This window comes from Macrotis lagotis, chromosome 7, assembly GCF_037893015.1.
Source record: "Macrotis lagotis isolate mMagLag1 chromosome 7, bilby.v1.9.chrom.fasta, whole genome shotgun sequence".
In the NCBI taxonomy this organism is placed as follows: Eukaryota; Metazoa; Chordata; class Mammalia; order Peramelemorphia; family Peramelidae; genus Macrotis; species Macrotis lagotis.
In genome coordinates this window covers 72472290-72494996 of record NC_133664.1, presented here as the reverse complement: position 1 = coordinate 72494996, position 22707 = coordinate 72472290, and positions in this window count along the sequence as shown.

The following is a 22707-nucleotide window of genomic DNA, read 5'->3' as shown; positions in this document are numbered from 1 at the left end:
AAACTTTTCCTACTAGAATCTCATCTATGTGGAAGTTGTTGGTTTGCCTGGAGGAAGAACTGAGGCACTGAATTTTGTTGCTGAAAAAGGCCTTGGTAGTCAGGGATTTGATGCATCATCTTAGATGCTGAGATACAAAGATGACTATGACCAAATTTCTGTCCTTAAGCAATTGCCCATCAAATGAGGAGAGATGAGAAGATATGTACACAATTAAAATGATCATATAAGTAGTTGGAAAGTGGGGGGGAAAGGAGAAGTCTAGGCAAAGTACAGGGAGAAACAAAAGTGGGGAGAAATCACTTTCATCTAGAATGGCAACAGGAATCAGAAAAGTCTTCATGAAGAAGGAGCACTTGAAATGACCTTGAAGAAAAGGACAAACTTCAATAGAGAGAAATAAGAGAATAAACTACTATAAGCATGGGAGAGAGTATAGTCAAAGATACAGAGCAAAGGCTATGGCAGCTCAGGTAAAAGGTCTGAGAGTGGTCCTGGTTTGCTAAATCCTATAGTCTGTGAAGGTAAGTAAGTAGCAAGATAAAAGTAAAAAGAGAAGGTTGGAATTAGGAGCTGGTAGAGAGCCTATAACAGCATGAACAGAAGTTTATATTTTATTAAGCAATAGGGAATTGTGGCAGATTATGATACAAAGAAATGGCATGGTTACCTCAGTGCTCTTGAAGGCAGTGGTGTAAATAATGAATCTAGGAAATGGATGGGAAACAATAGTATATACAAATTAATGAAGACCTGAACTAGGGTTGAATGGTAGGAATATAAAGGAATGGATAGATGTGAGAAATACTGCAGATACTGAGGACTCTGCAACTGATTGGATGTGTGGTGTGAGGGGAAGGAGTTTTGAAGTATTTAGGTTGAGCGACTGGTAGAATGAGACCCCCAAAGAAATAGATTAATTAGAGGAAAATTAATTTGGGGGGATTAATAATGCCAATTTTGTTTGAGATCTTAGTCTACTTTACAACTGGGGTACCCAACAGACAGAAATATGATAGTAGATTTCTCAGAGTTGGATGTAGAAATAGAGATTTTGGAATCATGTGACTAGAAGTAATTATTATTCTCTGAGAATGGATGAAATAATCTTGAGAAAAATCACCAAGAGAGAAGAAGAAAGGGCTAAACACAGAGATCTGAAAGATTTTCTCACAATGAAGAGAAGAAAGGTGGATAAGAAAGGATATGGGGGTAGCTAGGCCGTGCAGTGGATAGAGCACCGGCCCTGGAGTCAGAAGGACCTGGGTTCAAATCCGACCTCAGACACTTAATGATTACCTAGCTGTGTGGCCTTGGGCAGGGCATTTAACCCCATTGTCTTGCAAAAAAAAGGAGATGGAAGAGACTTAGGAGGTAAATATTTTTTGTTGTTGCTTTTGTGGGGCAGTGGGTTTAAGTGACTTGCCCAAGGTTACACAGCTGGTAAGTATCAAGTGTTTGAGGTTGAATTTGAACTCAGGTCCTCCTGACCCCAGGGTCTATGTTCTATCTACTTCATTACCTAGCTGCCCTCAGAGGTAGGTATTAAGGAAGTCAGGGGAGAAGAAACCATTAGGATTACTACTATGTGGGGTTAAATGTTCCAGCTATATTTAGGATGTCAAAGATGGAAAATGAAGCCACTAACTTAGTAATAAGGAGATGTCAGCAATCTTCACATAGAAAATTCAGTTCGGAGGAAATCCTTCAAAATCATCTCATTCACCCTAGAGGAGAAGTGATTTGCTCAGCCTCTGCACATTTAGTTAATGGCAGAGCTGGGATTTTGGTTGTTCTAGTTAATATGTTGGGTCCCATTTCCAAATTTCCAAATACTGTACTTTTCCACCCTAGCTTGTATTGGTGAAGGGAAGAAAACAGAATTGAATGTAAATTATGTTTCTAGATGTTGATAGAGAAAGGAAGAGAGATAGAGGGAGAGGAAGAAAGGAGAGAGAGAGAGAGAGAGAGAGAGAGAGAGAGAGAGAGAGAGAGAGAGAGAAGGAAGAAGAATGAAGAAGAGAAGTAGGAAGAAAAGAAGAAGACAGAGTAGGAGGAACAGAAGGAGCAGGAGGAGAGAGAGAGAGGGAGGGGGAGGGAATGATAGAGAATAGCTTAAGGGGGTGGCAGGGTCAAGAGGTTTTTGTGGTATGTTTTGGGATAGAGTAAGATTTGAACAGTTTTTTTTTTTCAGGCTAATGGGAAGGTACCACAAAGAGAGAAAGATTGAAAGCTTGTGGGAGAGAAAATGATTGATGAAGGAAGGTCACAGAGGATAGGGATGGGTTCAGATCAAAGGTACATGTAGAAGAGTTGGCTTTCTCAAGTTGGTGGACTGCCTTTTCCTTTGACTCTGAGAACAACAGGAAAGGAGGGGTAAGGACACTAATACTTAGAAGTGGAAGAATCATGGCATTCCTACCTATCTTTTCAATAAGGAAGGAAATGAGATCATTCATTAAAAGTAAGAAAAAAAGAGAAGGATTTGGAAGGTTGAGGAAGAGGAAGGAGAAAGTTTGGAACAGCTGCTGGGGAATGTGATAGAGTCAATAAGAGATGAATAAAAGCCTTGGCATGCAGGTGTGAGGATACAATTAAATAGCATGAATATACAAGTAGGCATACTCAGCAGGATTTCCTGATTCCTTCAGTAGCATTTGGCCCCAAGAAAGTGCTTCTTAGACACTATTTTGGTGCAAAACCAAGACCCTTTCATCACAGACTTTAAAATAAATTTAAAATATTTATAACTTCATCAGTGTGAACAATTCCTTTGACAATGCAGATGGCAAATCCTCTGTGTGTTATGGGTGGGGTTTATGTTTTCTTTGTTTTTTTATAAGACATATTGGGCAAAAAAACATTCCCCACCCAGTGTCCATAAATTCTGTTGAGTTTTTTGGCATTGCTAGGCCAGCCCTTGGATAATAGATAGGAATAACTCTAACACATTACTAACTTTGAAACAGGATGGAATCTACCAGTACTTATTACTGTCGTTTTCAAGAATCCAATGTCCTCTCTAGTCACGATCATGTAGACATATATTACTATCATGTCTAAAATTTTATTATTAATGGTAACAAATAGCAAAAATAGATAACAAAAACATTAAAACACTGATGGCCATCTGTCTGACTCTTAACCATCTTCCAAATAGCTAAGGAATTATCATTTGTAAGAGGGATTAGATTGTTCTGTTTGGTCTTGTAGGGCAGACCTAGGAACCGAGAGTGGACGTTACAAAGGAAAATTTAGATTTGATGTCAGGGGAAACTTCCTACAATGAGAGCTGCACAGAAAATACTGGCTTCCTGAGGAGGTAACAGTCTTCTCCCTGTAAACATTTAAGCAAAGGCTGAGGGATAGCTTGTCAGACTTTTTTAAGATGGCAATCCCATTCAATTACATATTGGATTAAATTAATTTGGAGGTCCCTTACATCTCTGTGATTCTATGTTCAAAAAGCTCTTTGAACCTAGAATGCTTCCATGAATTGATGCAAAGTGAAGTGAGTACAATCCGGAGAACATTGTACACTGTAACAACACTATTGGACTATGATCAATTGTGAAGAGCTTAGCTCTTCTCAGCAGTACAGTGACCCGAGACAGTTCTGAAGGACTTATGAAGAAAAATGTTATCCATCTTCAGAGAAAGAACTAATGGAGTCTGACTACAGACCAAAGCATACTTTTTAAACTTGATTTTTCTTGGTTATTTTTTTTTTTGCTGTGTTTTCTTTTGAAACATGGCTAACATGGAAACAAATTTTACATGATGGCATAAATATTATATATATATATATATATATATATATATATATATATATATATATATAATTACTTGACTTCTCAAGGAAGAAGGGAATTTCAAACTCAAAAATTTTAAAAATGAATGTTAAAATTATTTTTATGTTTAATTGGAAAAATAAAATGTAAAAATTTTCACATAAAAAAAGTTCTTTGATTTTCATTTATGAGAAACTTTGCTTTGGCAGCTGGCTATGAAGGTAAAGGGTAGAGATTTCTGGAACCCATTAGTGAAGTTGGAATGTCCTTTGGCTAAGCAGTCAATATGGAGTATAAAGATTTCTCACTTCCTTGCAATTATCCATGAAGTAACACTGCTACCTTTAAGGTCTCAGAAGCTAATTTTCAAACACTTCTTGCTGACTTGCACTTATATGAGCTTGTGTCTACATTCATGGATGCCAACAATTCATAAGTAAAATGATCGGGTATTCATGACCAGTCTGAGACTTGGGTTTCTGTCGATCAAACATATTCTCTTAGGGGAATTGTTGCAGTGGGGAAAAGTGGGGGGTAGTGGCTTCAGGCTTCTACTGCTGTAAGTTTCTCTTTGAAAATGAAAAACTATGTTTACTGAAATGAAAATTCTGCTTATGGCCTCAGTGAAGGGCTATGCAAAGAGCACTTTCTATTAGCTAAGGGCCGGCTGTGGATCTGATATTCACTCTGGCATATTGGATAGAGTGTGGAGTCTAGAATCAGGAAGACTCATCTTCCTGAGTTAAAATCTGCCCTTAGATGTGATCCTAGGCAAGTAACTTAACTCTGTTTACCTCAGTCTCCTCAATTGTAAAATAAGTTGGCAAAAGAAATGGCAAACCACTACAGTATCTCTGCCAAAAGACCCTAAATGGGTTCATGAAGAATTGAACATGATTGCAAAACAACTGAATGATAGATATATTCATTGCTAGACGTGGGACAGAGGGGTGAGGGCAGTATTTCTAAAAACCACAGCCTTAGATGGAAAGAAATCTCAGATTTAAGGTTGACAGCTTAATAAATGCCCTTTGATGGTAGAATCAAGACAGATTTATTGACAAAGTTTAAAAATCTATAAAATGAATACCATAATACTTTCCAGACACCGCTGGTATAATGAAAGAGTTGTAAAGCATATTCTGAATTTTCTGTGAAAGAAAGCTGCTATATGATTAGAAGTTGAAAGTATTATTACATTTCTCCATTCTCTCCCTCCCTCCCCTTCACCAGTTTCCAGGGCAAATAGACCAACACTTATCACTTTCCTCTAGCACTCTGTCTCACAAGAAATCAGAGGAAAATGCAAGGGCTCCTACCAATAACCATTGTCTACACCTTTCCCGTGACATGCTGTTAGGTTTCAGAAAAAACCATTAGCACTAGCTGATGAACTGGAGCAGTGTAGTCAATGGCAGCAGAAGATAAGTGGAGGGATAGCTTAGATAATGAACCCCCTCTGGCAACAGGGTTCCTAGTCTCCTCTGATTTGGAAATTTCACTACTTTAGAAGCATAGTGTGGTTTAATTTTTGTTTTATCATTTGTTTTATCATTTAAGAGCACTGGATGCTCTTAGAAGCTATATAGTTATTTTTTCTTGGACTCCACAAATAATTAAGTAATTTCTATCACTTTTTTTAGCTGCAAGGTATATTGGTCTTAATTATAGGTTATTATGTACTCATCTTCATCTGTAACTTCTGGAGGGCAGGGATGGTGTCGATTAAGTTGGCTTTTTATAACAGCAGTTCATCTTTCTTCCCTTACTGAGTTTTCATCACTTATTTCTGCCACTTGGGTAATAGATAAGGTGTGTGTGTGTGTGTGTGTGTGTGTGTGTGTGTGTGTGTGTGTGTGTGTGTAATATGTATGTATTTGTACATATTTTTGCTTTTCCTTCTGATTAACCAGTAAATAAGTGTACATATTTTGTATCTTTATGTGCCTAGCTTTATGCTAAAGAGTAGAGGAGCAATGGGAAATGTCTTTATGTAAATGATTCCTAAATTTGAGTCCTTAGCTCTGACTTCTTTTCTAATGTGTTGTCTTATATCTACTTCACCTATCAGTATTTCCTCCTATTGCCTGAAAAGCACTAAGTATAAAACAAGTTCATTCCTCCTTTCCCAACTGATTCCTATTCCCAGATTTACTATTTCTATTTAATGGTTAAATAATGCTCCAAATCTCCCAGATTCAAAACTTCAGGGTAATAATCTTTATTAACATCATCATTATTAATCTCAACATATTCCATTCATTACATAACACCATAACACCTTCTAATTTTACACTTATCTGGAATCAATGAGACCATAGTAAAGACAGACGATGATGGAAAAGACCAGAAACTGCTAGAATTAATGAAAAACTCATTTTATATAGCAGAATTTGCAAATGCATTGTATCATTGTGAAGTTGGTAGGGCATATGTAGACAGCCCCATTTAAGGATACCAAGGCTCAAAGATGTTAGATGATTTGCCTAGAGTTACATAGATAGCAATGGGTACTGTTGGAGGTTAAATTCAGGACTCTACATTTTTCCATATAGCTTCTCTTTGAAATTACTTTTGATGGTTAGACGTGGTAGCACTTGCATATATTTTTTGCTACAGGAGTGATTGAAGCTAGTGGAACATTTGAGTTTGAGATTTCATTATCTGCTAAGCTAATTGGGTATCCATACCAATAGGATGAGCTCCTGGAAGACCACCAGACTGCTTAAAATGAATGAACTGACCTGGGTTAGAAAGGAGCAGATAAAAACTCTTGTGCCAATCAAAAGTGGGATTTGTCTGTGAGTGGCAGTCATACTTTCATCCTGGATGAGATCCAGTCTCAAAAGACAAAAGAAAAAAAAAACTTATTTGGTATAATAGTGTATGGAGGATCATTCAGTCTTGGAGCTAGGAAGACCTTGTGGCCATGGTCAAATCATTTACCTCTTAGTGCTACTAAAATGCATCTAAGACTAGAAGTTATCTATAGATATCTCTGTGGGAAGTTTCCACAGTGGAAGTTGCATTCACTGAAGAAATCACAGGTCAAGACCCTATCCCTCACAAACAAGTAGATAAACCAAACAATGTTGTATTTATTTCCTTGTGTATATATGTTCCTTCTAGTGAACGTCCATTGCCTTGCACATTTAGTCTGAATTTAACAAATGTTATTGAATTGACTATATCAACAGCAACCTATAAAGTTAACAAAAAAATTAGACTTCATTGATTGGTCTAATATTCAGGATTAGGAAAGTGATGTTCCCATTTTACTTTCCTCTGGTAAAACTGCATTTGGAAGCTGTGAGATGACTTTTAAAATTTTTTAAACTGTAAACTTTTTATAAAACTTGAAATTTTTTAAAAATTCTAAAAAACTTGAATTTTTTAAAAATTCAAACTTTTAAACATAAGTACAAGATAAGAAAAAAGAAAGCATTTTCATAAACACAGCAGCACATAAGAGAAGATTCAATATTTAGCAATAAATTTCCATTTCAGGAAAATCTATAAAATAAACACTAGAGAGCGTGTTCAAAACTGTCCATCTTTTTTTTTTTGGTTTGTTTGTTTCTTTGTAGGTTTTCTTTTGTTCTCTACTATACTCTTTTTAACTTTATTATTTTTTCCCCTTCCTCCTCATCCCACCCCCCAACTCCAAGGCTACAGTTAAATACAGTTTTATACATGTGTGTCTATACACACACACACACACACACACAAACACACATTCATATATACATACCCACCCACACACATATATACACAAATATACCTGTATGTCCATAAATAGACATATATATATATATATATCTTTAATCATACACACATATACACATATACATTCATACGAGAGATGGTATTTTTAAGCACTTTAGTAAACTAATGGGGAGGGAATAAGTATGTATGGAGTGCCTATTATGGGTCAGATATTGTGCTTCACAACTCTTATCCCATTTGTTCCTGGCCATACAGAAGTCAACCAGGACCATTAAGAGTTTCATGAGCCATATGAGGCAGCACAGAAGAAATTAGAACTGTTTGGCCTGAAGGGAAGTCTTGGATTGAGGGAGGGGAAATGATAGCTTTCTTCAAGTGCTTGAAGGGTTGTCATGAGGAAGAGGAAATAGACTTGTTTTGCTTAGCCCCAGAAAGAAGAGTTCAGAGTAAAAGAAGTTCAAAAGAGTCAGATTTCACTTGATATAAAAGAAAAACTTCCTAGCAGTTTGTTATTGTTGTCATTTAGTTGTTTTCAGTCATTTCTGACTCTTCATGACCCCATCTGGGGTTTTCTTGGCAAAGATACTGGAACAGTTTGTCATTTCCTCCTTCATCTCATTTTACAGATGAGGAAACTAAGGCAGACAGGGGTAAGTGATTTGCCCAAGGTCACATAGCTAGTAAACTAGTAAGCTTTATATAGGGGAAAAACTTCCTACCAATTGGAGACAAAATGGATTCCCCTCATGAGTTAATGAGTGCCCTTTCTCTAGAACACCCCTAGATAAAGCTGGATGACTACCATCCTTGGCAAGTTCATTGAAGAGAGCAATGTATATATTTGCATTTGGACACATGTAGGAAAATATTCAGTCTCCCACACTAGAATATCAGTTTCTTGAAGTCAAGAATGACTTCATGTTCTTGTCTATGTACATCTTGTACTTCCTGTATAGTATGCACTTAATAAATGTTTATTGATTGATTGACCCTCTCCAATTTCTTCAACCTCACATCCAATTAGTCACACAGTCCTATTGATTTTTCCTTTGTTGGGTCTCTCACATAAGTCTCTTTTCTTCTATTACCAGTGCTATTGCTTAAACTCATAGGAATGTAAGATCTCACAGTTGGAAGGGACTTTTGAGGTCACCAGACTCACCAAAATGTTTTATAGAAAACTGAAGCCCACAGTAAGACAACTGAACAGTGGTATAATGACTGGCTTAAGCCATGCTACTCATGAAAGAGTCAGTGCTAGAACTCCATTTCTTCTTATTCTTAGGTATTTTTCCCCATTCTATTTTACTTTCTTTTCTGATTCTTAGTTTCTATTCTATTTTAGTAATAGGCAATGAGAGAATTCACCTCTAAAAATAGCTAATTCTTGTGCATTCAAAGGTAATTTATTTTATCTAATAATGGTACTGTTTGTTGCATTAAACATTAGCCTATATATTAACTTATATTGAAATGACAAAGGTGATGAGTAAAAAAGAAACAAGAAAAAGATCTACATAAACTAATGCAGAATTAAGTGAGCATAACCAAAAAAAAAAGGATACAAGTGTCTACAAGATTGTAAATGACACCCCCCCTAAAAAATCAAATGTGGATGCTGGAAAATTATGAAGAGTAAACATGGTTTGAAAGAAAAGATACTCCACTCCTTTGCAGAGGTGGGAGGTCCACAAGCATTACACCATTCCACATTATTAGGTGATTTTTCCTTCTTTCCTTTTTTGTCTTTAAAAATACTCTGTTCTATTAGACGGCTCACTGGTATGAGGAGAGTGAGGAAGACCAGAAAAAACCACAGCAATGTTAAAAAAATTATAATAAGAATGTTTATTTTTTTTAAGTTAATAGTATCTTTATAAGTGTCTACTGGTAGGTAGTATCATTTATATGGCAAGAGAGAGAGAGAGACTAGAAATAAGGATACAATTTTTCCTTTGAATTTGGGATTATCAGATTTCTTTATAAGAGACATAGTTAAAAATAAAATGAATCAGGTGACTTTATAGTTATGAATAATAACTTGGCTGATATACCATAATTTGCTTATATTGCTACTAAGGCAATCTGCTCAGTAACCAATCATCTTTTCCTTTCCTCTAGGCTAACCCCAAAATGAAAGAGACCTCTAGGATCTAATATAAGAATTAAGATTCTCTTCCCTGGTCTCTTTACATCCTATTTCTGAAAAATAGGATGCTTATCACTACAGTCTTTTCAGAAAGACAAGATTTTGGAAAGTAACTATGTGTCTGATATTCTATTTACTAATGAACTGAATGGGGCAGAATCTTTTTTTTTTAAGTAGGCATTTGGGCCCTTCAAGCATCATCAATTGAATTTGATCTCAGATATCATCTAGGCTTATCTTGAATGGGAACACGCCCAGGGCTCAAGTGGTTTAAGACTCGGAGAGCATTTTCGCTCACCAGGAGGCTGATTAAGCTTATTATTTGCTGTCCAAAAGTCTTCAGGTGCTTATTGACCTAAGCTAAACTTGAAAACATTTAAGGGAGAAAAGGAATGTGCTCCAAATTGTCAACCCTGAGGATGCAAAGCCACTTTCTCAAAGAAATTTGATGGCCAAATTAGATGTGAGCTTTTTTTATTTGGAACCTGAGCCAAGTGTAGAGTAAAGAAATTGAAAATCTGTTTTTTTTTCTTCATCAAGTTTTGTTTCCTGGGATGTTTGATCAGGGTGCCCCAATTTCCCATCTTCCCCTGAGGCTGGTGGGCACCCAGTGGTTCATTTAGAGAAACTCAGGAATGTTTTCATACTTGGTTAAGTGTTCATTTATTTCCCCTGGATCTCCAGTGAGAAATGAGTTTTATACATAACTTTCCATCAAATGCTTGAACTCTCTGAGGACCCAGTACTGAAACTGGTCCTAAAATGGACCAGTCCTGAAGTTGAAGTTTTTTCAGTATCACAAAGGATCTTGATTTTTGCCAAGAAAAACAGTACAACAGCTGCATCTTTTCTGTATTGCAAACTTCATGATATTATTTTAAAATGACCATTGATGGCAAGAGATGGGATTGAAGTGAGGATTGGGACTTCAGATTGAGGGGTGGCTAGCCTCTAATTTGTTTCTTCCCCTCTCCTCCTAACTTTGTCCAACCTCCCACTCCCAATTTCTTTTTGACAAAAGGAATAATCTTCATTTTCTCCATAGAAAGGACAAAGATCCCCTACTTACTAGGAAATGTGGGTGGAAGAGTTAATGATAAGTCACTACTCACAGATAAGCCAACCTATTGTTCTGTTATTAGCATGTTATTCACAAAGCTGCATTGTTGAAGGAGAATTGTACAATAAGGATACAAGTCAGTGTTCTGATTGGTCAAGAAAATCCATTTATGTTAAAAATAGGGACCCACCATGAATGGTCTTGGTCTGGGATAAATTCCCATTATGTATTCTTGCCAAGCTCCATTCATTTGGTTTTTTTTTTTAAATTAATTCATTTATTTTTGGTCATTTTAAGTGTATATCTGTCTTTTCATCATCCCATGAGGTATCTGATCAATCCAAAGATATTTTTCTTTACTCTATCCTGAAGGGCACATTTCCCTATCTCTTTTGCAAATTCTGTATTTCTCAACCAAGGAGAGGTCAGAGATGACATGTGGAATTTTAGCAGCCAAGATAAACAACTTTCTATCAAACCAAAATATTTTGTGGCACTAGCAAACCTCCTCAACTTACTGGGAGGTTTGCTGAGAGGCAGAGGGAATGGAAAATGAAATTAGCCAAGGGATTTCTAGCTTGAGATTCTGCCAGCTTGCCTCCTTTGTATGGAGTACTACAGAGTAGGCGTTTTTTTCAGCTGAGAATCAATATACAGTACCTTCCTTTAAGTTATTCCCCTTCTTAATCCTCTGTACACAGTATGGGAAAGCCTGTGTATATTTTCCTTATCTCAAACCTTGTGCTATTGTCCCTTGGAGGAAAGGAAATTGTCAAACAATCCTTCTTTTACATGTGTCAACCCAAGGCTATTCCCATTTATTGTAAGGGGGGGGGTACCTTCTAGCCATTTCCTCACATTCATCTGAAGGCTGTTGGGGGTGGGATAAAGTTGGTTCCTTCAGTCTCAGGTTAGGGGCATCAGCGAATTGATGACTTTTTTTAGGATACTTGGGTTCCTCCTTTAAGATCAATGTAAAGTCAATAAGCTGGGAAATCTCAGGGTTGAGGAAAACCTTCTCCAGAGTTGAGATCTCACACGTAATTCGTGTCCAGATTCTCCCCAGCCACAGGATGATTATACGTTACTTATATCCAAAGGTAGAATGAGACTGGAATGGAAATGGAAGAAATCCGAGTCCCTGTGTCCAGGAGGTTTGCAGGGGAATTGCCAGTAATTCATATTCCAGGCAAAGGAAGCATCTTGGCTCATCCTTTCAAAGATACTCCAATTTAATCGGGGGAGAAAGGTCGCACTTTTCTCCATTTTGTACAATCTAGCACAGATAGAAGGTCCCTGTTTATCTTAATTTAGCCCTAGTATAGCACTTTTCCTATGTCCTGGGTCACAGAACTCTTGGTTTCTGGTCTGGCTGGTTTTGACAAACCTGCTTCTCCCCCTTTCCTACTTGTTTGTGGAATTGTCAGAATATTCTGAGAGGCAATTGTTTGTCATTATTTCTTTTATTATTTTACCCTCACACAGAGTCCCCCCCCCCCCCCCCCCCCCAAGGAGCTTAGGGAGGCATGCCACAATTAAAGGGCTTAATTGGGAGTTCAATTATACCTTGCCAGGCCAGTGATCTGTGGGGTGAATTGTTGAGACCTGTTGATGTGCGACAAGGAGAAAGGCAACCAGGGGCAACTGGAAGCAGTGGGGAGAGAAGGAACTGTGGGAATAGTAGGAGGATTTGGGAGGGGAAGGAATTGCTAAGTAGCCAAAGGGTCATTGACAGGGCAGAATGTGGTCTGGAGGCCCATTCAGGAGTTAGAGGAAGGAAAGAACCCAGGGAGATCTGGGAAAGTCACCAGGAAACTCATTTGCTAAACCTTTGTGGGTCCAGGCCAAGTGAGGGACATATATAGCTTAAAGTAGGGTTTTCTTTTTTTCCCAATGACATGACTTTCCTTTTTAGGTTTTGTGACAGTGTCCTACACAGTGACAGAAGGACAAGGTCAATATTTATTATATACAACAATTGAGATGATAGTTTGATATCTCAAAATTGTCCAATTGTCAGACTACTATATAAATTAAACATATTTTGTTCAAGAATACTGAACCAGAGAAGGATTTAAAGAGCTAGATAATGAAAATATGCTATGAAAAAAAAGAGCAAACTCAGATTTGTTGAATTAAAGCTACAAGACATAGTATGACTTTGGGCCAAGCTAAATTCCGGAAATGGAAGGAAGTTAACAGAAAGGCTCAAAATAAATGCGGCTCAAAGGCTCTTTGACCTTAATCTCTCTCCTGGACTTCCACCATGCACCATCAATTACCTGGGTGGTGGACACTTCTACCTGGATATTCCAAAGGTTTCTCAAATTTAACAAGCCCAAAATGGAACTCATTAAATTTTCCCCATACCCATTGTTCCTCCAAACTTCTCTATTTATGTTGAGGACTCTGCCATTCAGGGTCACAACTCTGGTACCATCCTTGAGTCTTTCCTCTCTCTCATCCTCCCATATTTGATCAATTGCTAAACCTTATTGATTCTCTCTATCAGATAATTTTTGCATCTATGTTCTCCTCTCTTTCTGTTATAATCTTTTTCTTAGCTAAGATTCTTGTTACCTTTCACCTGGACTATTGCAATCACATATTAATTGATTTCCCTACCTCAGCTCTCTGCCATCTTCAATCCATCTTCCAAATAGTTGCCAAACAAAAGTTACCTAATCACAGTTCTCACCATGTCACTCCTTCCTACCAGATTTTTTTTAAAGTGGCTCCCCATTGCCTCTAGACTAGAATACAAAATTCTCAGTCTGATATTTAAAGCCTTCTGTAACCTAATTTTGAACTACATAGGCAGTTGCATAAGAGTCTTAAAAACAAGTTCAAAGCTTGCCTCAGATACTTACTAGCTGTGTCAACCTGGATGTCACTTACTTTTTTTTTTGCTTCAGTTTTCTCATCTGCAAAATGGGGATACTAATAACAACACTTACTTTTGAAGGTTGTTGTGATGATCAAATTAAATAATATTTGTAAAATGCTTAATACAGTGTCTTGCACATTGCAGAGGTTGTATCAATGTTTATTCCCTTCCCTTAGTTATATGATCTTGAGAAAATAATTTCCTCTGGTTATTCTCAATTTACTTATCTGTAAAATGGTTCCAATAATACTTTCACTAGTCATGTTTCTATATAGGGTTGGAACACATTTTAAAATACCATAGAAAAAAGAACACTTGTTAGCACGTACAAATTCATAAGGGCGTATTAAAGAGATGGGGAGAGGGGATTATCCTTTGGGATATCCTTTCCATTTCTTCTTGTTCTGGCTCATCCCAAGCCAATTCTATTGGAGGAATTGTAATTTCCTTCTAGCCTTCAAGCCAGAGACATGTCACCTGAGTCTGTAGACTTGTTAATCCCAGAGCATGGGGCAGGCTTAGACTTGTCTCATTCTCTGTTGCCTTTACATTCAACATTCTTGGCACGATGGAATCATTCAAGATTTCAAGGCAAGGATCAGGTTGGGGAAAACAGATTATTAAACTTTATGGGCTATAGGTGCCTTGACTCTATAAAATTGGTTTTCTTGCCCTGCTTGAATGTGATGCTGGGCTTTGTTGGAAGCTTGGGTTATAACTCTTAAGGAAGCCTTCTAATTTACCAACCACAAACTCATGTCAAGAGAAATCTTAGTGGCTGTCACAAGAAGTCTGTTTTTGACGACTCCCAGCATTTTTCTTTTTCAAAGCTTTCACCATGTGAATCATTTTGGTTAAGAATGCTAACTGATTCTCTTTAGCCAATGACATTAAGCAATGTAACTTGCTAGCTCAGAACTGGTCTTTAACCAGTGCTATTAATATTTCTATATTCTTTATAACTGTACCCCCATAAGCCTTAACTTGCTTAACTATAGCCATTAGTTATGTTAAAAATTTAAGGTCTAGGACCTGGGCCATGGAGTGAGGACAATGTAGGCGCAACATTTAAATTACATCAGAAACTTAAGAAAGGAAAACTAGAAGTGGAGAGATTGATGGACTTGGGAGTCAGAGTTGAAATCTATCTCAAACACATTTTTTTTAATTGAAATTTTATTTTATTTTTCCAATTACTTGCAATGGTAGTTTTTCAACATTAATCCATTTGTAAATTTATGAGTTCTACATTTTTCTACCACTCTCCCTTCCCTCCTCCCTTCATGGTGACAGTCCAGTAAAAGTTGCACATGTACATTCATATTTTACATATTTTCATATTGGTCATGTTGTAAAGGAGGGATTAGAACTAGGGGAAAGAATAAAACCATTCAAAAGAAAAGAAAAAATAAAAGAAGTCAAACACTTATTTTACTTTATAACCCAGAGTATATTATTAATCCTTTTGGCATCAGTTTCTTCATCTGTAAAATGGGGATAATTGGATTGTTTAAGATTAAATAATATAATATAGAAAATGCACTTTGTAAAACTCGAAGAATTATATAAATGTTATCTAGTATCACACACACACAAACAATATATATATATATATACTTATACTTCTATGTGTATCACAAAATCAACTGCTCATTCATTTGAAATGATAGATTCGAGGGACAAGCTAGGTGAATAGAACACTGACCCTGGACTCAGGAGGACTTGAGCTCAAACCCAGCCTCAGACATTTGATACCTGTGTGACCCTGGACAAGTCACTTAACCCCCATTGCCTTGTTCCCCTCCCAAAAAAAGAAAGAAATTAGAGATTCAAATTATATGCCTGTAGCAAGGGGAATCAAGATAAAATACTGAACCTAAATTCATGAAGACCACTTCAGATCCTATCTCCTATTAGCTGCATAATCCTGGGGCATGTCACAACCTTTCTCTCAGTTTCTTCAACTGTAAAATAGGCATGCTGATATCTGTGAACCTACATCATAAGGTTGTTATGAGGATCAAACAAAATAATATATAAAAATATTTTACCAACTTAAATGTGTTCTATTTATGAGGTTTGATTTCTTCCTCCAATTGTGTATCTCTATCTCTTTCCTTCACCCTTTCTTACCCTCAAATGTAGAATAGTTTAGGTGTCTAAGATTGAATGGTAAAATGGAATTTGACTCTCTCAAAAATTCTTCATTTTGCTCTTTCTTTTTCAGAAAAAGTTGGTAATAGTTTCTCCCCTCCCCAACCAAGTAGCTTGGTCACTTTGGTGTAAATTTTATCTCTGTTTCTAAGGATGGACAGGCATGAGTGGGTTGAGTTTGCTATTGCCAGAGGGAAAACTCACTGACATCACTGATTCTTTGAAGTTTGGAAGCATACATTGGATGACATTACAAGTTAAATGATGCTTTGAAGGACTTTAGATGTCATCTAGTTCTGCCTCTTCATTTTGTTCATGAAGAAACTGAGATCACACAGGTACTTTATGGAAGAGCTGGTTTGTTCTCAAATACACTGACTGCAAATCATTCTTCTTTTAATTAATTGTCCAGCTTTTGCTTTTTTATTTCCTCAATTTATTTTACTTTAATTATTTTTCTCTCCTACACCTTTCAGTTTTTGAAATTAAAAGAAAACCTTTGGTATAGCCCAGTTCATGATGAACAATTTACCTCCAATAAAGAATCACTTTGTAAGTACTATCAAAAATTGTTTCTGGGGAAATAGTTCCATTTTTGTTAGTAAAACTATCTTGTACAAAAATGCATGTCCATTCACCAACAGTGACTTTTCTCTTAGATATTTTTGGGTATTTTAATCTAGATGATTTATTTTTATATTAGAAATTATGTGACTTTAAAAAAAAAGATCAGGCAGTTTGGGGTTGAGAGAGCCAGTAACTGGCTCTGGACACATCTATCTTCCTCTAGTTTGGGGTGGAAATGGTTGCAATGAATCCCATAATGGAGTGAACACATTTTGTTCAGGCATTCTTCCCATTCCTCCCACTCACCAGCTTGCAGATACTTATGTATGTCCATTAAACAGCTGACTCATTAGAAACAGAATTCAATTTAGCAAACATTTGTTGGGCACCTATCATGTGCAAAGCCTCTCTGCAATATTTCTCAGATCCTTCCTATTCCCTCATGCCCATAACTACCACACAGAAAAAGCCGCCATTAGCACTCTCCTTGGCTGTTGCAGTGGCTTTCTACCAGGTTTTTCCCACTTCTCTACTATCCTACCTTTAATCTGTTCTTCAAACCACTATGAGAAAAAATTTTCCTCTTACAGATATCTATTCATATCATTCCTCTGCTCAAAAATATTCAGTGGTGCCTTATTGCCATTTAACCTCCTCTCCCTGGCATTCAAAGTCTCCCAGAAGTTGGTACCATTTTAGTCTTCCAGTCTTCACTCATAGTAGTTAAGATGAGAACTTTGACATACTCCACCCTAGCCAAGGACCACTCTAGTCTCAAACTTAAACACTCTTATACCTCTATTCCTTTGCTTTCTCATGTTATTTCTGGATTATCTCTCCCTCTCTTTGCCTATCAAATTCCTACCTCATTCCTAAAGCTCAACTCAAATGCTACCAGTTCATAGAAGTCTCCGCTGATTGATTTGCCTGATTGGTAAGACCTTCCTCTCCAGACTTAGCATTAATTTTTCAAATGCAATGATCAGGAAATATAGTGTTGACTATATTCTATGCAGCTAATGACTCTGAACCACCATTCCAGAATCAGCGTTCTAGGTGAGGGACTTGACCAGTGCTGGGATTCCAATAAATTAACAACAGGTTTGCAGAACTCAACATAAAATTAGCTATCAGTTGTGCCTAACTAGTGTGAATCAGCTGGATCCCATTACTGGATTTGGGGCTATCTTTTCTCCAAATTTATTAGCTTTAGCCCTGACCAGTTGTGTTTCTACCACCTTTAGCTATCAGTTAATAAAGCACTATCACATAGTTAAACATCAATTAGCTTTTAAAAGGGGATATTTATTTAGAAGATATAACAAGAATAAAAATAAAAACATTCCACTTCCTTTCCAAACCCTGCCCCCCAAAATATTGGGGGATACACTCCTTCCTATTCTATTGCATATACAGTTTTTCTATACTTCTGTGTAGACCATGAAGGAATGAGGGGGTCCAGACTTATGAGTTTCTCCATAATGTTGTTCCCAACAAATTCCCATGGCATTGTGGCATGAGTATGAGCATTGGATGAGTCTTTGTCTCATCATTTGGGACCACTCTTCTGGGTCCTGAGGCTCTCCCTCAAACATTCCTCCTTTCTCTTCAGTACGCTGATGATGGGTTGAAAGCAAGACACTGACACTGGTGTGCTGAGTCACCCAGTCTCTTGCTCTTCTTGCCTTTCAAAACTCACAAAATTAGAAACTAAAATCCTTTTACCTAAAACAGAAAAGAAGGCAGGTAGAGCAAAAGACCAAGATCCATTTCACAGGGTCACATGTCAGCCTTGGTTGGGAAAATCCCTGGAAGTCATCCATGAAAGAGAGAAGCCAAAGCAAATGGCTGAGACCGAGTATGATGTTTTGAAAGGACATCCAGTTCCATTCCCACAAATGCAGCCAATTAAAGAGGCTGCCATTTAAAAAGATGGCTAGCTGTCTGCAACTGGTTACAGGATGTCTGTTTTTATCCTACGGTCTCTCTAAGGTACTTTGAATGCCATCACAATTTCCCGGACGTGGCCTCTCCAGTCTTTCCATATGGGGACACACTCCCAGAATGTCTTGTACTGGACTCAGTAAGAGAAACAACACAATTAAGGAAGAGTCCTTGGACATCAGGAGGACAGACCTCAGTCATTTTAAAGCCTGGTCATTTTTTTGTTTCCTTTTAGTTTAAGGCAATTAGGAAGGAGGGAAGGAGGGAAGGAAGGGAGGAGGAAGAAGGAAGAAAAGACAGAAGGTAGGAAGAAGGAAGGATTTTTAAGTTCCTACTATGTTGAAATTATTATCATTATTATTATTATTGTTGTTGTTGTTGTTGTTATCCCCATATTACAAATGAGGAAATTGAAGCAGACGTTGATAAAGGTGACTTGCTCAGGGTCACACAGCCAGGAGATGAATGAGGGGGAAATTTGAATCTAAGTCTTCTTGATGCTGGGTTTCATTCTCTTTCTACTTTACCATTGTGCCCTTAATGTTGCAGTAGATACTGAGTGCCTATATAAACATGACTGTGAATCTGTCCTCAATGAGTTCATAGTTTAATATGGAACATATATCACATATACAAATTAATATAAGGCAGAATATGATGAACGCAAATGGAACAGAGTGGAGGCAAAGAGGACTTCTTGCTTGAGGGTTAGAGAGCATGTCATGTCAAAGGTGATTATATAAATATGGTGCAAGCACTATATAAATGTCAGCTATTGGAATGATGATAAAACTGGGATCCAAAAAGGACCAATTATGAACAATGGACTAAATCTAACAAGGATGATACTGGCTTCATCCAGTGCTTTTTGACTCTTTTCTTAGAGAATGTGTTCTTGCTCTCTAGGCATGATATTTCTGAATAATCTACAAGCCTTTGGCATTTTAAAATTTTATAATCCTGAACTTTATTTTTCCATATTCCATTTTTGCTATCCTTTATGATTCCTTCTGCTCCACTGAGGTCACTAAGCACTAAGGTATGTTGACTTAATTAGGATGAGCTTATCATGGTCTTCATGGGATTTCTCTATCTCTTCATCCACTGCAATAGATATTGGCACTTAAGCTGCTTTTAAAGCCCTTCACAATCTGACCTGTTCCTACCTTTCTAGTCTTATTAGATTTTATTCTCTTTGCTACTCTCTAGAATCTAGCTAACCTGTTTTCTGTTCCTTACAGTCTCTCCCACTGTTCATTTGCAATGGTTGTCTCTCATTCCTGAAATGCTCTTCTTCCATTCCTCTAACTCTCAACTTCCCTGGATTATTTCAAAACTCAGTTAATATCCTAGGTTGGGGCAGCCTACATGGTAAAGTCTATAGAGAACAGGCCCAGATATCAAGAGGACCTGAGTACAAATCTAACCTCAGCTGCTAAACACATGTGATTCTGAGCTTCAACCTCTAGCCACTGGACCCAGATAACTCTGGAAGAGAAAGTGAGGCTGGTACCTAAGAACAACCCCCTCTCACTCAAATCCAGTTCATGCTCTGGTCATGGTATCACCTCCCTGATGTCATGATCTTTGAGAATAAAGGACAAACAACACCAACAACTAGGGCTTTTTTCCCGTCACATCTGACTCTCTGTGACCCAATTTAGGGTTTTCTTGGCAAAGACATTGGAGTTGTTTGCCGTTTCCTTCTTCAGTTCATTGTCTTGCTCAGGGTTACACGGCTAACAAGAGTCTGAGGTCAAATTTGAACTCAGGAAAATGAATGTTCTTGACTGAGTCCTAGGGCTCTATCCATGGTGCCACTTAACTGTCCCCATTGATTTCTTTATTATAAATGTGGAAATCAATTGAGTAAATCAGTCAAATTATACCATCCCAAATAAAGATGTATATACAATTCTACGTAGTATCTTAATTAGGTAGGAACTTCCTTTCAAACACTTTCTCAGTATTTTATTTTTCCCCAGTTATGTGTAAAAAAATTAATGTTCATTTTTGAAGTTCTGAGCTCCATATTTTCTCCCTTCCTCCTCCACCTCCTCCCACTGAGAAGGCAAACAATTCAATATAGGTTATACATATGTAGTCATACAAAATATTTTCATAATAATTACATTGTAAAAGAAAACAGACCTCTCTCCCCACCCCCCAAAAAAACTCAAGAAAAATAAGAAAGTTAAAAAAGTATGCTTCAAAATGTATTCAGCCTAGGTAAGACTTTCCAAATAAGTACAAAAAGACCTTGATCAACTTAGATATCACTTGATAAACTGGAATGACATTGAGAGGAAGGAAGTATTTTTGTGTTGGTTTAGAAAATTCATTCATTGTGAGCCTTCTATAAATTGTCAGAGTAGTGCAAAACTAGGAGATGGATTTCAGTGAGTGGTAAATGAAGTAATCCTCATTAGTAGGAGTTGGTCTTCTTCTGTCCAAGAGAAGGACCATCTAGCAGACTTTTCCAATGGAAGTTTCCTCTACATCAAGAGCTAAAGACAGACTGAATTCATATTCATCATGTATTATAGACTTTTGGGAGAATGTTTTGGACCATCTGTTCTTACTGTACCACCTTAATATACCTTTTTAAAAATACTAATTAAGTCTGACTGAATAAGTGATATACATGTTGGGCAGCATACAGATAAGGGCTCATGATCTGTCCTTAGAACCTTAAAGAAGAGCCATTTCTCAGGGTACTCTAGCTCTTCAACCTCAGAGCATGTTCTACCTAGTCACAATTCCTGAAAAATAAATTGAATGTTTCCTATGAAATCAAGTTTCTTGCTGCTTTGCACAAAAAAAAAAAAATATGGCTTCTTCATTTGCCTGAGGGACATCTTTCCATTCTGTTCCAACCTCTTTGTATCATGTTTCTCTTAGAACATTGTTTTGAAGATCCTTGTACCCTCTACTCTTGACTTCCCAAACCTCCTTAATATATTTTATATGTAGTTTCATTTATTAAGGAGTTGATTTCTATATACCATGCTTTTCTTCTTTGATGTGGTGGCCTGCAATCTACTACTTCAAATCCCCTAATCCACTCTGTGATGTTCTTTTCTTCAACTAGCAAGGCCCAGAATTCAGCTCCATGAAAGATCTAGCTCTGAGCCTTTGGCCTTAATAATCTCAACCAACTTCCCAGGGTTTTCAGTGCCTTCTTAGAAATAATACCAGATATCTAGCCTCTAGCTCCAGGGCATTCACCTTTCACTACATTCTAAATATCCCAACCTTTTCCCTTGAGTCTACTTGGCTCCCTGTTTTCTACAGGTATCTGCCACATTAATCCCTAATTACCCTTTCCCCTTCTCTTGCTGTTGTAGCTAGTTGCCCAATGCTGGCATCCACTTTTTCTTTCCTTTCTACTCCACACTCACTTTTTTTTAACCACAAGAGTGCATTCTCTAGGGATTTATTTGCAAAGGAAAAGATAATAGACAAATTGTGACAGAAGAGTAAGATAAATTAGAAATACAATTGTAGTTAGCATCCCAATTCTTCTACTTACTTAACTACCCATGTGATCTCAGAGAAATCGTTCTCTGTAACTCAGCTTCCTCATCAATAAAATGAGAGGATTGGACTAGATAGACTATAGGACTCCTTCTAGTTCCAATCTATAAGACTGAAAATGAACTAGCCCCAGATTTCCTAAGTTATCATTACCTTATTAATTGAATTACTCTGGTTCCCTGGGCCTAGATTGGCCCATCATCTTCTCCAGACCTCATGTGGCTTTGGCCCTCTGGATCAAAGTCATGGGGCCATTTTCCAGGCTTTGGCTCACTTTCAGTTAATCAGAAAATCCATGAGGGAGGACTTCTTGTTCCTGTTCACACTGTGGGCTAATTTTTCCTCCTCCTCCCAACTAAAGAAAAATTTTTAAAAAATTAAAAACAGAATTGTCTCCTGAAAAATCAGAATAGATGGATCCAACACAAAAATCCATTCTGAAATCCACAGCAGTTTCCCTCATCAGTTTGGATCCATCATTACAAGGGTCTGTGCTCTCAAGTTTGGTACCTTAATATTCAGACCAGCTCAGGGAGAGAACAAAAAGTATTTCTCATTTTTAGCTTTTTAAAAATACTAAACCCCATGGGGATTATAAAAGAGAATGTTTCAAAGTTTATAGAAGTCCTTTCCAACCTATTCTGATATTCCAAGAGTACTTACAGGAAACTAGACTTGGCTCTTTCATAGATCCTCCTCCCTTTGTCCAGTTGACCCTTTATTTCATGAGATCTCCTTAGTCGGCCAGCTCATTGTTTGGGTTATGTAACTTCAGTTCTCAGACCCTAGCCAAAGAATTCATTTGGCAAAGCTTTAAGTTTTTTAGCCCTTTTTGAATCCAATCTCTGGCTAGAGAAGCCCTTGACCACCAGGTGAGCCTTTCTGACTATGG